This window comes from Podarcis raffonei, chromosome 12 (genome assembly GCF_027172205.1).
Source record: "Podarcis raffonei isolate rPodRaf1 chromosome 12, rPodRaf1.pri, whole genome shotgun sequence".
NCBI classification, from domain to species: domain Eukaryota; kingdom Metazoa; phylum Chordata; class Lepidosauria; order Squamata; family Lacertidae; genus Podarcis; species Podarcis raffonei.
The window spans coordinates 14,396,391-14,409,354 of record NC_070613.1 but is presented as its reverse complement, the minus strand read 5'-3'; the positions used below and the strand labels follow the sequence as shown (position 1 = coordinate 14,409,354).

Here is a 12,964-nt window from a genome sequence, read left to right as displayed (position 1 = left end):
TGTTTATATAAAAAAAAGAAAAAGAAATTAGCTAAGGTTTTTAAAGGAGATTTTCCAGAGCTTTGGGCCCCACCTAACACTCTGGTGAAAGAAAATGGTGTTTTTTAAATTTTTTGTTGACTTGGGATCATTGCATATGTCACAGAATAGAAAATATTCAACATGGAGCTAACTTAAGCCGTATTCAGTCACTCTTATAACTGTGTTGAAGCAATTTGTCCTTCTCTTTGGCATCTCCAATTCTGACCTTCCTGCAGTGATCAAGAAGGTATAACACAAAGCCTCTTTTCAATCCAGGACTGTGTTAATGCGTAGAACAGGTGTAAACACTTAGAATCTGGTTTCAGACACGTTCCCATCCAACACAGGGGTTAAATGGACATAGACATGGGATGTTGGGAATGGGGGCCAGCATGTGCCCCCCCCCAGCTCCCCATACCAATTGAGAGGAGAAGCAAGGAAAATTGGGGGGTGAGTTGGCTAGCACTCAGAGAGAGAGAAATTTGCCTTCTGTGAAACTTATGTTTTGACTTCTGTGAAATTGGTGTTCTGTTGAGTGTAGAAAACTCTCAGTGTGTTTTGGGGCTCAGACCTCACCTCTGACTTTTGCTTGGTTTATTGGGCCTAGTTATTTGTGCCTCAGACTGACCAATTTGCCTCCTGCGCAATGGGTGTTTTGTGACTGACCGCAGCCACAAAGGCAGCCATTTTGTGAATTGGTGTCTCCCCTCACGGCAGCCATTTTGTGATGGCGCCCACAAAAGTTCCTCAAAATTCCAAATGTGCCTATCAGTTCTAAAGAGAAAGGGATCTTTGCTGAAGAAGCAACATTCCTCAGTGGGGTTATCCATTGCAAATAAAAATCAGTAGTGATGAGTGCTCGTAGTGATGTTGAGGATAGCTTGAAAATGATTGTTATAACATATTTTGGCTGGAATGCAGTAATACTTAATATGTGTTAGTTGGCTGATGTGTAATGGAATTTTTAAAATTCTGATAACATGCAATTGTGTCAGGCAGCATTCGCTAGAGAACATACAGTGGTAATATTTTGGCTGTCAACAGCTTATGAAAGACTGCTCAAAAAGAAACGGATGGGACTTCAGAAATTCCAAAGCATATGGATTTTGAGGTAAGACTATACATTTTTTAATATACACACATCTTCTTTTATAATCTCAAATTTTTGGAAGAAATGTGTGGGGCACAAATTGAGAGGATCAATAACTGCTGCAGAAACGACAGCAACAGAAATAGCCAAGAAGAAAAAAATATGGCAGCATGAAAAATGGTCTCAAGGAAATGTTAAATTCTTCTGAATTAAAAAGTTTGCATAACTTTCATGCTACAGCTCATCGAAGCAGATCCTCACCTGTTCTACATGAACAAATGTCTGATGAGGGCTACAGGGGTGACCAGTTGGAAAAAACTTATGGGGCTCCTGTATCTTTAATAATTGAGAACAAGAGGGAATTTCATTGGGTGTAGCTTGGCATACAGATGCAGCTTAGCTTCTTCACAAATATTAAAGATAAACTATTTTTTATCTCACCACCCTACACAGGCAATAATCTGAATTTCATTTTATCATGGCCCTGGCCCAGCTTTAATTAGGCATAATTTAGTTAGCGTTATTTAATAGGTGTACAAGAATATAGATAGGGATGTGCACATTAAATGCACATTAGATTGTGCATCCAATCCAAAGCAATGTGATTGACTGTGATGTCGTTTAGATGCACATCCAATTCAAACCACTGGTAAGTAAAAGCCAGGGCAGATGTTACATTAAAAAGGATCTTCCATTTATTTATTTATTTGCATTTGCAATGGAATGTCTGCAGTGGGTAAATGGGGAAGAACATTATATTTCTCCCAGAAATAAAGAGTACTTGATGAAGGGGTGAGGTGCTCTCAGGGCTTAGCTAGAAGCATCGGGTGTCTGGACTAGCTATGCTAAGGGCAGGGCCGGCCCACCCACAAGACAACTGCCTCGGGTGGCGGCATCCAACGGGGCAGGATCTGCCTCCTCGGCAGCCCACCATGCTGTCCCTACAGTGGCCTGTCAGCAAATAGGAAGGGCAGCTAGTCTCCTCCCACCCTAGCGGGTAAATTGTGGGGGCTGCCCTTGGGGGTCTCCTGAGGTCTGCACCTTACCAGTGTGATTCAGAACAGGCCCCTTTGATTTAGAACAGGGCCTTTGATTCCCCTTAAACCCATCAGGTAAAGGTTGATTCGATTCCCCCTTTCCTCATTTCTTCCATCTTCCCAGGTGAGGAGCAATTTTGTGGTTCATTTTGTGGTGCCAAAATGTCTTGGGCTGGCCCTGGCTATTGGTGTATGTTTGCCTAGCTGGACAGAGCTATATTGTGCTTTAAATATGAGCGGAGGCGTTGTACGTTCCAAAGGACATGACATTTGTATCTGGGATTTGTATATTGTACGACCTCCATTTCCTCTTTATTGCAAGGACACCTCTATGCAGCTTACCACTGACCCAAGTGATACGCAACTCTGGTGTGGAGTATCTCCACCAAGTTGGCACAGACCACACAACAGCTGTTGCTGCCTGCAAGTGGTGCTCCTACCTCAAGCCTTGTTTTTGAGGCCCTGAACAGAGAGAATAGTTTCATTTAAGCAAAGGACCACGTGATGGTCAGCTTAGCAAACACGAGATTGCCCTCCAGTGGTCGCAAGCATCCACTGCATCCTTCGTCCGCACCTGTAAGATCTGTGACCAGATACAATTTTGTGAATAAGGTGCAGCACGATGAACTTAAGGCTGCTATGAACTGCAGTAAAGAAATACAGGGAAGAGGGACATCCCCATCCCCACCCCAGTCATGGGAGAAGCTTTTTAGATATGCTGACAAATGCAAGGGTTTTTTTTGCACGTGGTTATATTAGTTGTGATCTTGCAGACACTGGGTGGCCGGCTTCTTAAAATGTGGTGTTGTGAATGTTTGAACAAAGAAGTTGGGGGTTCAACGTGCTAATAAAGTGCTGAGGAACATTTTGTGAGACTAGTAATGGCAAAACAAGCATGTAAGCTGCGATATAGGAAAAAGGAAAAATCTTTAAAACTCCATAAATCACAAATAATTAAAGTGAAATGCTAGAAGATGCTAGTTCAGGGCAAGGGTTGGCTAGATCAGCTTGTGTCAAGTCTCCATGTGTTACTTCATAATCTCATAATCCACTTCTGTGTTAATCTGCAATTTTTTAAAAATTAGTTAAATATGTACTAAATTGAAAAACAAATACTGAAATACATACTTTATCTCATTGTACATGCTTCTAAACATATTTTATCCAGGGGGCGTGTTTAGGAAGAAGTATAGACAGCCACTGAAGAATCAGTAAGATGATATAACATAAGCTCATAAATCTGTTTTCTTAAATTTGAAAGAGCTTTATTCCAAAATGCTTCTAGGAAAAAAGGAAGAAAGCTAATGGTTGAAAGATGAATGTGGTTCTCCAAAAGAGTTATGGCATTTCTCCCTCCCAGGCTGTAGCTGCTGCCCTGTTCGGTCACCTTGGGCTCCCTAAACAATTATTGTTTGTCCTGATGATTTAAGAGGAGACCTACTGAGCAAAACCCTTTACAGCGAGCTCTTTATGTAGTTTGACAACGAAGCCTCCTTTTGAAATGAGCACGGGGGATTTCGACTCGCCTTCTGACTCCCTTTCAAAGGAGCCCTTTCTTGCTCTTCTCTTGCTTGGCCATCAAAGGTTGCAAAGGGAAAAGGGGGTCTGCTGTGCCCTCAGGCACCAAAGCCAGACAAGAAGACACAGATTATGGAAGCGAGCCTGCCCCATCTTGGTGCCTGTAGCTCAGCAGGGCACACATGTTGTACGTGCTGGAGGTTTTGGTCCAATTCGCTCCTTCTCATTCACTGAGGCTTTTATCCAGACAGGCTGAGACATGACAATCTCTGGAAGCTCAAAATCCCAGAGAGAGAGAGAGAATATCAAGGGGACTTGTGGGCAACCTGTGGCCCCTAGCCTTATTTTTTGCAGACCCTGCCCAGCTCCCTGAAACTTCCATCCCTTCATTCCCATTAGTTTCCTCATTTTCACTGGCTTAAAGTAAAACCGCCTGCTCATATTCTTCCTCACTAGAGTGAGATTTGTTCTGTTTAAATGAGAATAGTCTTTTGCATGTATCCATATAAATTGTCACATGCAAATATTATGCAAATTGGTACTCTCTATGTTGTTGTTGCTGCTGCTACTGCTGCTGTTGCATTTCCTCTTTCGTGGCCACCCTAGTATAGCCCAAAGTGGTACAGTCCATTTTGCCACTGCATAACTCGTCCACAAATGGATGGGCTATTGGCCCAAGACAGAACCTGAAAAGCTACAATATGGGGTTTTCTCATTACAGCGGCCACTGTAGGGAGAAAAGCATAGCCGCAAAGGACACCGATTTTCATAACACTAATATATGCATATAGATGCAACTTTAGAAATTATTACTAAGCTAAGTAGAAATACACTACACACTGAGTGGAAGACTGCAGCCAGGTGACCTCTGTGCTGTCCAGGGGCTAAGGCAGGGGTCAGCAAACTTTTTCAGCAGGGGCCAGTCCACTGTCCCTCAGACCTTGTGGGGGCTAGACTATAGGTGTGAACGAATTCCTTAGCCCCACAAATAACCCAGAGATGCACTTTAAATAAAAGGGCACATTCTACTCATGTAAAAACATGCCAATTCCTGGACCATCCACGGGCCGGATTGAGAAGGCGATTGGTCTGGATCCGGCCCCCGGGCCTTGGTTTGCCTACCCATGGGCTAAGGTTTAATGGGCACTTTCAAGGGCCCTGATCTCCCTTGCTACTTGTTCTTTTTATCTTTAAACTGGACTTGGACCAAATAGCGATTCCACTGGGCGGTCAGGGTCCTCTGCAAAGCAGGACACATGGGCACAACCTATTTAAAAGGCAATAAACTCCCAACCAAAGACAGTAATAACTAACTGAGCCATGATACCACCTTACCCTGCCTGAATCTAGCAAGCAAGAACAGTACAGTAGGCATTAGATGCTGTACAAGGTTGGGGGAGAGATTTGATTCAGCTTTTATTTATGCACAACCTACCTACCCTGGACTCTCCAGAATAATACGCAAACTGAAACATAAATTATCCAAATCTTGCAACGCAGTTTTTCCAGTCAAGTAACGTGCACATAAATGCATATACGAAAGGAAAATGAGCATAAAATGTATGTATGGGTAAAACAACTTACCAAAATGTGTAACCGTCTATATAAAGGGGAAATAGTGCTTTGCAAAAATGTGTTGATTAAGAGAAATCCACACCAATATGCTGCTGAACTTTCATGGAGGCTTGCTTTTTTAAAAACAAACAAACCACAAACTAATGTGGAAATATGGAACTTAAAGTGGGGAAATCAAAAACTGAGAGTAACCGAAATTGACAAATTCACCTATTCTTAATGCTGCCTTAACCGATCTAATCCCTTCTCCAGTCAAGTCTGTCGCTCCTCCAGGGCCACCTGTGGGTTAAGTATATCCAAAAAGGCCTGCAGCACCAGAAGGAAAGTCTATATAGGCCAACAATCTGTTTTTCCATAGGCACCAGTGTTTCCTAGTTGCATCTGCACAGCAGCTGTTATTTAGAGGTACACTGCCTTGGAGGTTTTGCTTAGCTGACAGCAGCGGCTTCTCTGATGCTCTGTGAATTAGTCATGTATGCTAGATTGATGGGGGGAGTTTTAGGGACTCAGGGCATTTTTAAAGGGCCCTTAATGGGGCATTTCTCACCCCAAACTCACTGCTAAGAAAGAGCAGCAGAACATCTCTTCCCCACAGCCTATCAGAAGAGCTTCATTTCAGTATCTGATTACAAAGCCTTGGTCTTTCAGGGATGAGTGGAACTAAGGGGGGGGGGACCTTGCAGTTTGCTTCTGTTTAAAAAGGGGGGGGCAGAAACTGATTTACATGATAGTTCTGATTGAAAATTCATGTGGCAATAGGCAGATGAAGCTAATGTCTGGAAAATGTGGAGCTATCGCCGTACTAAGCAACAGCTAACTGCAAGTGTGGAGTCCACACAATGGACAATGACTGGGCAACGGGATGAAATTGTTGTCTGTTGCTACAGTAAAAGGGGTTGAGCAATCCTAGAGTTGGAATTATTGTTAGGACGGAGATTCCCTAGTGGAGTAATCGCCACTTCCTAAGCTCTGTTGACTTGCGTGGGCCTCTTTGCACGCGAGGTTCCAGGCTTGTTCCCATTCTGGTGGGGGAGCTAGATTTTCCAATTTTCCTTTTCCTCATTCAGCCTCCTCCTCCTCCTCTTCCTCCTCAATCTCGCCTTGACACTAATACAGGTGTGGGCAAACCTGTAGCTCTGCAGATCTTGTTGGGACGCCCATCAGCCTTGATCTTCATGTCTGATGGCCAGGGATGATGGAAGTTGAAGTTCTGCAACATTTGGAGAGGCGTGCATTAGCCTGCTCTAAATAGCTCCAGGGTCGGTGTGTTTTTCTAGGCTTTCTATGGGCACGTTGGGGGAACGAGGGGGAGTGGGCTCCCTTTCTTTGGAGGTTTTTAAGTAGATCATCATGTATGGTCTAGTTGAGATTCCTGCATTGCAAGAGGTTGGACTAGATGACTCTCAGGGTTCCCTCCAACTCTGCCATCCTATGATTCTAATTAGATCTTTAATTATGGCATTTATATCCCAACTTTCCTCCAAGGATAAGGCAGTGTACATACCCTTCCCCCTTCTTATGTTTCTATTCTGAGAGAATTGGTGACTGGGTAAGTTCTCCCAGTGAGCTTTCTGGTCAAGTGGGCATTTAAACCCAAATCTCTCAATTTCTAATTCAGTGTTGCTGGTGTTTCTAATTAATATAAAAAACTGCAGGTGGAAAGCATTATCTTGCCTTTTCTTGGGTGTTGTCTGCTAGGACGCATGTGCATAATGTCATGTTAAAAAAGAAAATGTGCCTCTTGCTTCAGAACTGCTGTTTTTACCCAAGCGCAAGGCACATCAATAGATCCATTGACTAAACCTCACATAATTTACTGAACAGAATTTATTTACCGTAGCTTGCTTGCAGTGCTAGTTTTCAAAGGGTGACGTGCGAGAAAGCCAGGAGCCAAAGATGGCAGCCTTGCACTAGAAAATGTAACCATGGGCTCCAAGTAGAATATGCTGGGCTGTAGGGATTGATGGCCTGCTAGAATGTTTCTATGTCTTCCCTTTGGAGCCTTTCTGTTTTCAGTAGTGAGGGGCTGTAGGGCACTGTCAAAAACAAGTCTATAAATATCTATTATTGGATGACAAACGTTAATGCTAATAATTTTAGGCATCTGAACTAAGTGCTCCCCTGCCCCCACATAATGTGAAAGCGAAGGTCAATGATCCTGAAAATAACTGATTACGGATTATGCTGAATTTTAAAAGAAGAAGAATTGGTAGGGTATAACCTTTGTGTTTGCAGACACAGATGCAGTAAATGTTATCATGCTTCTGTTTCATGCCTGATTATCTCCGTGACTAGAACTGCCAATTTCGCTTGCGCTCCTATTATGTGTTGTTGTTGGCTGTTTTTGTAAGAATTCTTCCATACGCCCTGCCAGAAGTCTTGTATTTACTCTGGAAATAACAGGACTGTTCTTTGGAGCAATTATTTCAGAGCAGTTGCTGTCCTACAGTCCTCTCTCCTGCAAGGTTCAATTTATTCACACAGGATACAAAGGGTTAGGAAACTATCTCCCCTGGATGCTGTGGAAGATGGTCCTCACCCTTGTTGGGTGAGATGGAACAGAAAGTAGATGGTCCATTCACACAAAAAAAACCTTACAGTCAAGAAGTGATATATGAAGAGGCTGTCCCACAGTTACTTTGTGGCTGAGAAGGAACAAGGGTTTTATGATCCCAGTTTCCATTTTTCAAGCTCCTTGGGTGCATCTCTTCCAGTTCTTCCCACCCTAGTCATTGGGAAGCTGAGCATGTTTCAGTTACGCTCTGCAAAAGAGTTCAGTGAGATTGGCGAAGGCTCCTGTGGGGTTGTGTTCAAGTGCCAGAACAAGTGCATGGGTCTTATTGTTGCAATCGAAACATTTCTGGAACCTGAGGATGACCCTATTATTTTTTAAAGCACTTACAGAGATCTGAATATTATTGGATGTGTGAAGTCCATTAAGCTAGGACTGCCTACAATTTGTTTTTCCAAAAATCAAATCGCGTTTGTCTTTTTAACCAATCTAGTTGACTGACCCATTTTATCATTAAAAAAAATTAATTATCACTATGCCTCAATATAGGTTTACGTCACGAGCGGTGCGCTTTGCGAATGTGTGAACCTTCCAAGTCATCCACGTAAGTTGTTTTCAACTGTTCTTTGTACCATATTGCTATAAACCAGCCCTGGCATCTTATGGTGAAGGGCAGTTAAGAAATCAAAATTCAGTCATCATCACCAATGTGGTACCTGCTGTATGTTATGGACTACAATTCTCGTGATGACTAGGCTGATGGGGGTTGGAGTCCAAATCTGTAGGGCACCAGGATACCTTTCCTGCACTACAGTGTATGGAGCTGAACTTACTTAATTCAGTAGAGAATCAGGGTGTCTTGCTCTCTGCTGGTGGAGTGTTTGTTCAGAAACCGCCAGGGCCGGCCCACCCATGAGACAGGAGGTGAGGTGACCTCTTCGGGTGACAGGATCCACAAGAGCAGCAGATACTGATGCAGATCTTTATTCCCCCCCCCCTTTGTTCCTGATATAGATTGTCACTCACCCCTTCTTCTCTGCCAGGGAGTGTGGCACCATTTTGTGGTTTGCCTCAGGTGCAAAAATGTATTGTACCTGCCCTGGAAACCGCATACAGGCAATGTGACAAAATGGCGCCTTCAGTCTAGGGAATTTTTAGGCCACATCTGTGGGACATATTGCTCCAGCCCAAACATTTATTGTTGCTTTAATTTATGCAATTTCCTGCTTAATTGCAGAAGCTGGCTCACGTTAGACCACCAAGTGTGCAAATATATTTAAAAGAATAAACTCATATTTTCCTTCCAACCCTGTAACAGCATGTTTACACATGGACCCAATATAGCTCCACATATACTTGACTGCTGAATCAAGTATCTTTTATATATGAATGATAATTACAACCTCTAAACAGTTTGCATGAAAATAGTATAAAACATTTTTTTATAAATACTTTTTTTATAGCCAACAAACTATAAAAACAAGTAGACATAATTTTCTTGGGTTGTAGTCAACTTTTTACTCAGACTCACTGAAATTACTGCCAGTGATGTAACTTTGCTTCATTAATTTCAGTGAGTCTGCTTAGAGTAAAATTTAGTTGAATGCAACCCAAGAAAATGATCAAAATATAGATAAAATCGACTTAATTTAAAAACAAAGTAAACATAAATAAGATAACATGTCTGGGTAGGTCTTGCCAAAACAAATAAGTTTTTGGCAGGTGTCAAAAATATTCACAGCAAAGGTATTGGCCTGTCTGTGCACTGCGGTCATCAGCTCACTGCCTGCCCATAATAAGAAGCCTTGCCTGATGTTAACAGATAGATGCCTCACAAACGCAGAATGAAATATTATATGCCACTTGTAAAACAAGTTTTGCACCTTTGCCTGCCTGCATGCGCAAATTAGCTGGCATGTGTGTGATCTCTGCACCTTAAGAAAAATAAATATATAAACCCCTATTCATAGCAGATATCAGAGCAGTTGACAACAGTTAAAACTATACAAGAAATGCCATAGAGCCACTTCTCCCCACCTGCGCCCTTTGTGGGTGGTAGGGTGACTACTTAAAGGTAAAGGTAAAGGTACCCCTGCCCGTACGAGCCAGTCTTGACAGACTCTAGGGTTGTGCGCTCATCTCACTCAAGAGGCCGGGGGCCAGCGCTGTCCGGAGACACTTCCGGGTCACGTGGCCAGCGTGACATCACTGCTCTGGCGAGCCAGAGCCGCACACGGAAACGCCATTTACCTTCCCGCTAGTAAGCGGTCCCTATTTATCTACTTGCACCCGGGAGTGCTTTCGAACTGCTAGGTTGGCAGGCGCTGGGACCGAACAACGGGAGCGCACCCCGCCGCGGGGATTTGAACCACCAACCTTTTGATCGGCAAGCCCTAGGCGCTGAGGCTTTTACCCACAGCGCCACCCTGTCAAAAAAAGAGGAGCAAAAGTGGACAGGGATTAGCATTGCAAAACTCCACATGCTAATGTTTATGCCTGGATCCATTCCCCCCCCCCTCCAGAATGAATGCTGTAGTTTCCAATGGAAATGCATGACAGAGTTGGAGGCTGCAGGAGCAAGCAAGCCATGCTCACCCCTGCTGTGTCTCTGCTTGGTGTGAGACAGTAAAGTGCAGGAAATGACAGTAGCCCCACGGCAGATCTTGTCAACCCCCCCCCCCCCCCGCGCCCAGATTGCTTTGCACATTAGCTCACATTTAAATCATGACTAACTTAGGTCATTCCTAGGTTCTGATGAGAGTGAAATCCCTACGGATGTCTGCTCAGAAGACTCATCCAGTTCAATAGATCTTTCTTCCAGGTAAGTGTGTTATAGGACTGTAGTGTCAATGTGGAGCTATATCCAGAAAACACTGGCATAGGGAAACGATTGAGCATTCTTAGAAGAATGCTGAATACAGTGGTACCTCGGGTTAAGTACTTAATTCGTTCCGGAGGTCCGTTCTTAACCTGAAACTGTTCTTAACCTGAAGCACCACTTTAGCTAATGGGTCCTCCTGCTGCTGCCATGCCGCCAGAGCACGATTTCTGTTCTCATCCTGAAGCAAAGTTCTGAACCTGAAGCACTATTTCTGGGTTAGCGGAGTCTGTAACCTGAAGCGTATGTAACCTGAGGTACCTCTGTATTCTTTTCTTATTGTGTCCCGTTCTCTACTAGCTCATAGTTTTTGCACTGCCAAAGCTATACAGACTTTTAGAAAACGTGTCTGATTAGTGGAAAATGTCAAGTGTCTTGTGAATGACTTAAGCGCGCACAATGGATTCTTCACGTAGCCCCTTTAATCCTAAACTTCCTCTATTAACACTTAAGGAAAGTTAAAGGTTTTCTCATGTGTTAAAAGAGGGGTGTGTGTGTTTTCTACCAACTGCTAAACGTTCTTAGTATACGGATGCCCAGTTCGTTTTTCCTTCTGAGACATCTTTTTTAAAAAGAAGAAGAAAGAATTACTAGCGCAGTTGGAAAGCAGATGTGCCTATATAGGGATCACATATGTGAATTCATTCAGCATAGTTAAAACAGGCAGAGAAATCTATGACTACTGTAAGGAAACCCCAAACACGTTGCAAGGAAATGATCCAAAAGGAAAGAAGAGAACTGAAAGCTGAGGATTGTGCACCATCTAAGGGTACCCAATAGGAACTCACTTCAGCTCCTGCCGCTGTGAGGGTCAAAATGGCTTAGTGTGTTCGATTAAGACTGGAAAACGCCAGGATCAAATTCTTTTCGCAATTACATTCTGTGGCTAGTTGCCAACTCATCAACAACCTACGTCATGGGGTGGTTGTGAGGAGGTGGGTTGGGCTTCCTCAAGGAAAGGCAGTACAGTCGTACCTTGGAAGTCGAACGGAATCCTTTCCGGAAGTCCGTTTGACTTCCAAAACGTTCGGAAACCAAAGCGCAGCTTCTGGTTGGCTGCAGGAAGCTCCTGCAGCCAATCGGAAGCCACGGAAGCCCCATTGGACTTTTGGGTTCCAAAGAAGGTTTGCAAACCAAACACCAAAACATTCGACTTGCAAGGCGTTCAGGATCCAAGGTACGACTGTATATAAAATGTTCCTAGATATTGTTCCATACTACATGTGAGAGGCCTTTCTCAACAGTGGCCCCACAACTCTGGAACTCTCACTACAGGTAATAAATTTAAAATGACAACAACAACACTATTCAGCGGCCAGGTTGCTGACTGGGGCAAGGCACGGGTTGAGCATATTACACCAATCCTGACCCAACTGCATTGGCTACCAATTAGGTTCTGAGCCCAATTCAAAGTGCTGCTGTTGTGTTTTTTACCTCTTTAACAGGTCTTTGGCTGGTTGACAACCAATGCCCTTTTTAAATGTGTTGGGGAGGAGGGAATATTGAGTTATTCTTGTTTTTATTATCTTGTGAATGGCTCCGAGACCTGTGGGTATAGAGCAGTAATAAATGCTACTACTACTACTAATAATACAGTGGTACCTCGGGTTACATACGCTTCAGGTTACAGATTCCGCTAACCCAGAAATAGTGCTTCAGGTTAAGAACAGAAATTGGGCTCCGGCGGTGCTGGAGTTAGCGGAATCTGTAACCTGAAGCGTATGTAACCCGAGGTACCACTGTATTAGTAGTAGTAGTAGCATTTATTACTGCTCTATACCCACAGGAGGCCCCATTAGCTAAAGTGGTACCTCAGGTTAAGAACAGTTTCAGGTTAAGAACAGACCTCCGGAACGAATTAAGTACTTAACCCGAGGTACCACTGTACTACAACAACTCTTGGTTCTGTAATAAGTTTGCAAAATGACCAGGCTAACCTTGAGCCCTGACTCCTCTACCCACTGTGAAAATGGAATAAGCATGAATGTGCATTAAGGCTTTGCTAACAGTGTGGATTATGAGCGGTGCAATGCGTTCTGAGAGGCCAAGCGTTGTAACATTAACAGGGAAAACCAGAAAGCATTTGTTGGCTTTTCAAATACATTTATTAACCAATGTTAACACATTTAATGACTCTATATATTGCTAGTCAGAGCAGCTTACAAAATGCCAGAATGCAGCATAGAACTGGACAGCCACAATGAGTAAATTACAATGTGCATAGTGGCTAAGCTCAACACTTTAATATAGCTTTATGATTTGCAAGGGGGGGAATATTTTTATTTTTATTTTAAATCAAGATTCCTAAAACAATTATATTTCCCCCCCTAAAA

The 12,964-nt window shown here is 43.3% G+C and overlaps 1 long non-coding RNA gene across 1 annotated transcript; it reads left to right on the top strand.

The window, feature by feature from the left end:
• The first annotated feature begins 12 nt into the window (after positions 1-12).
• Positions 13-11,730, top strand: LOC128398338 (uncharacterized). The gene is made up of 4 exons (XR_008327092.1): positions 13-471; positions 1,021-1,132; positions 8,303-8,357; positions 10,502-11,730. It is a non-coding gene; the product is annotated as an uncharacterized LOC128398338 (long non-coding RNA).
• Positions 11,731-12,964: the final 1,234 nt, after the last annotated feature.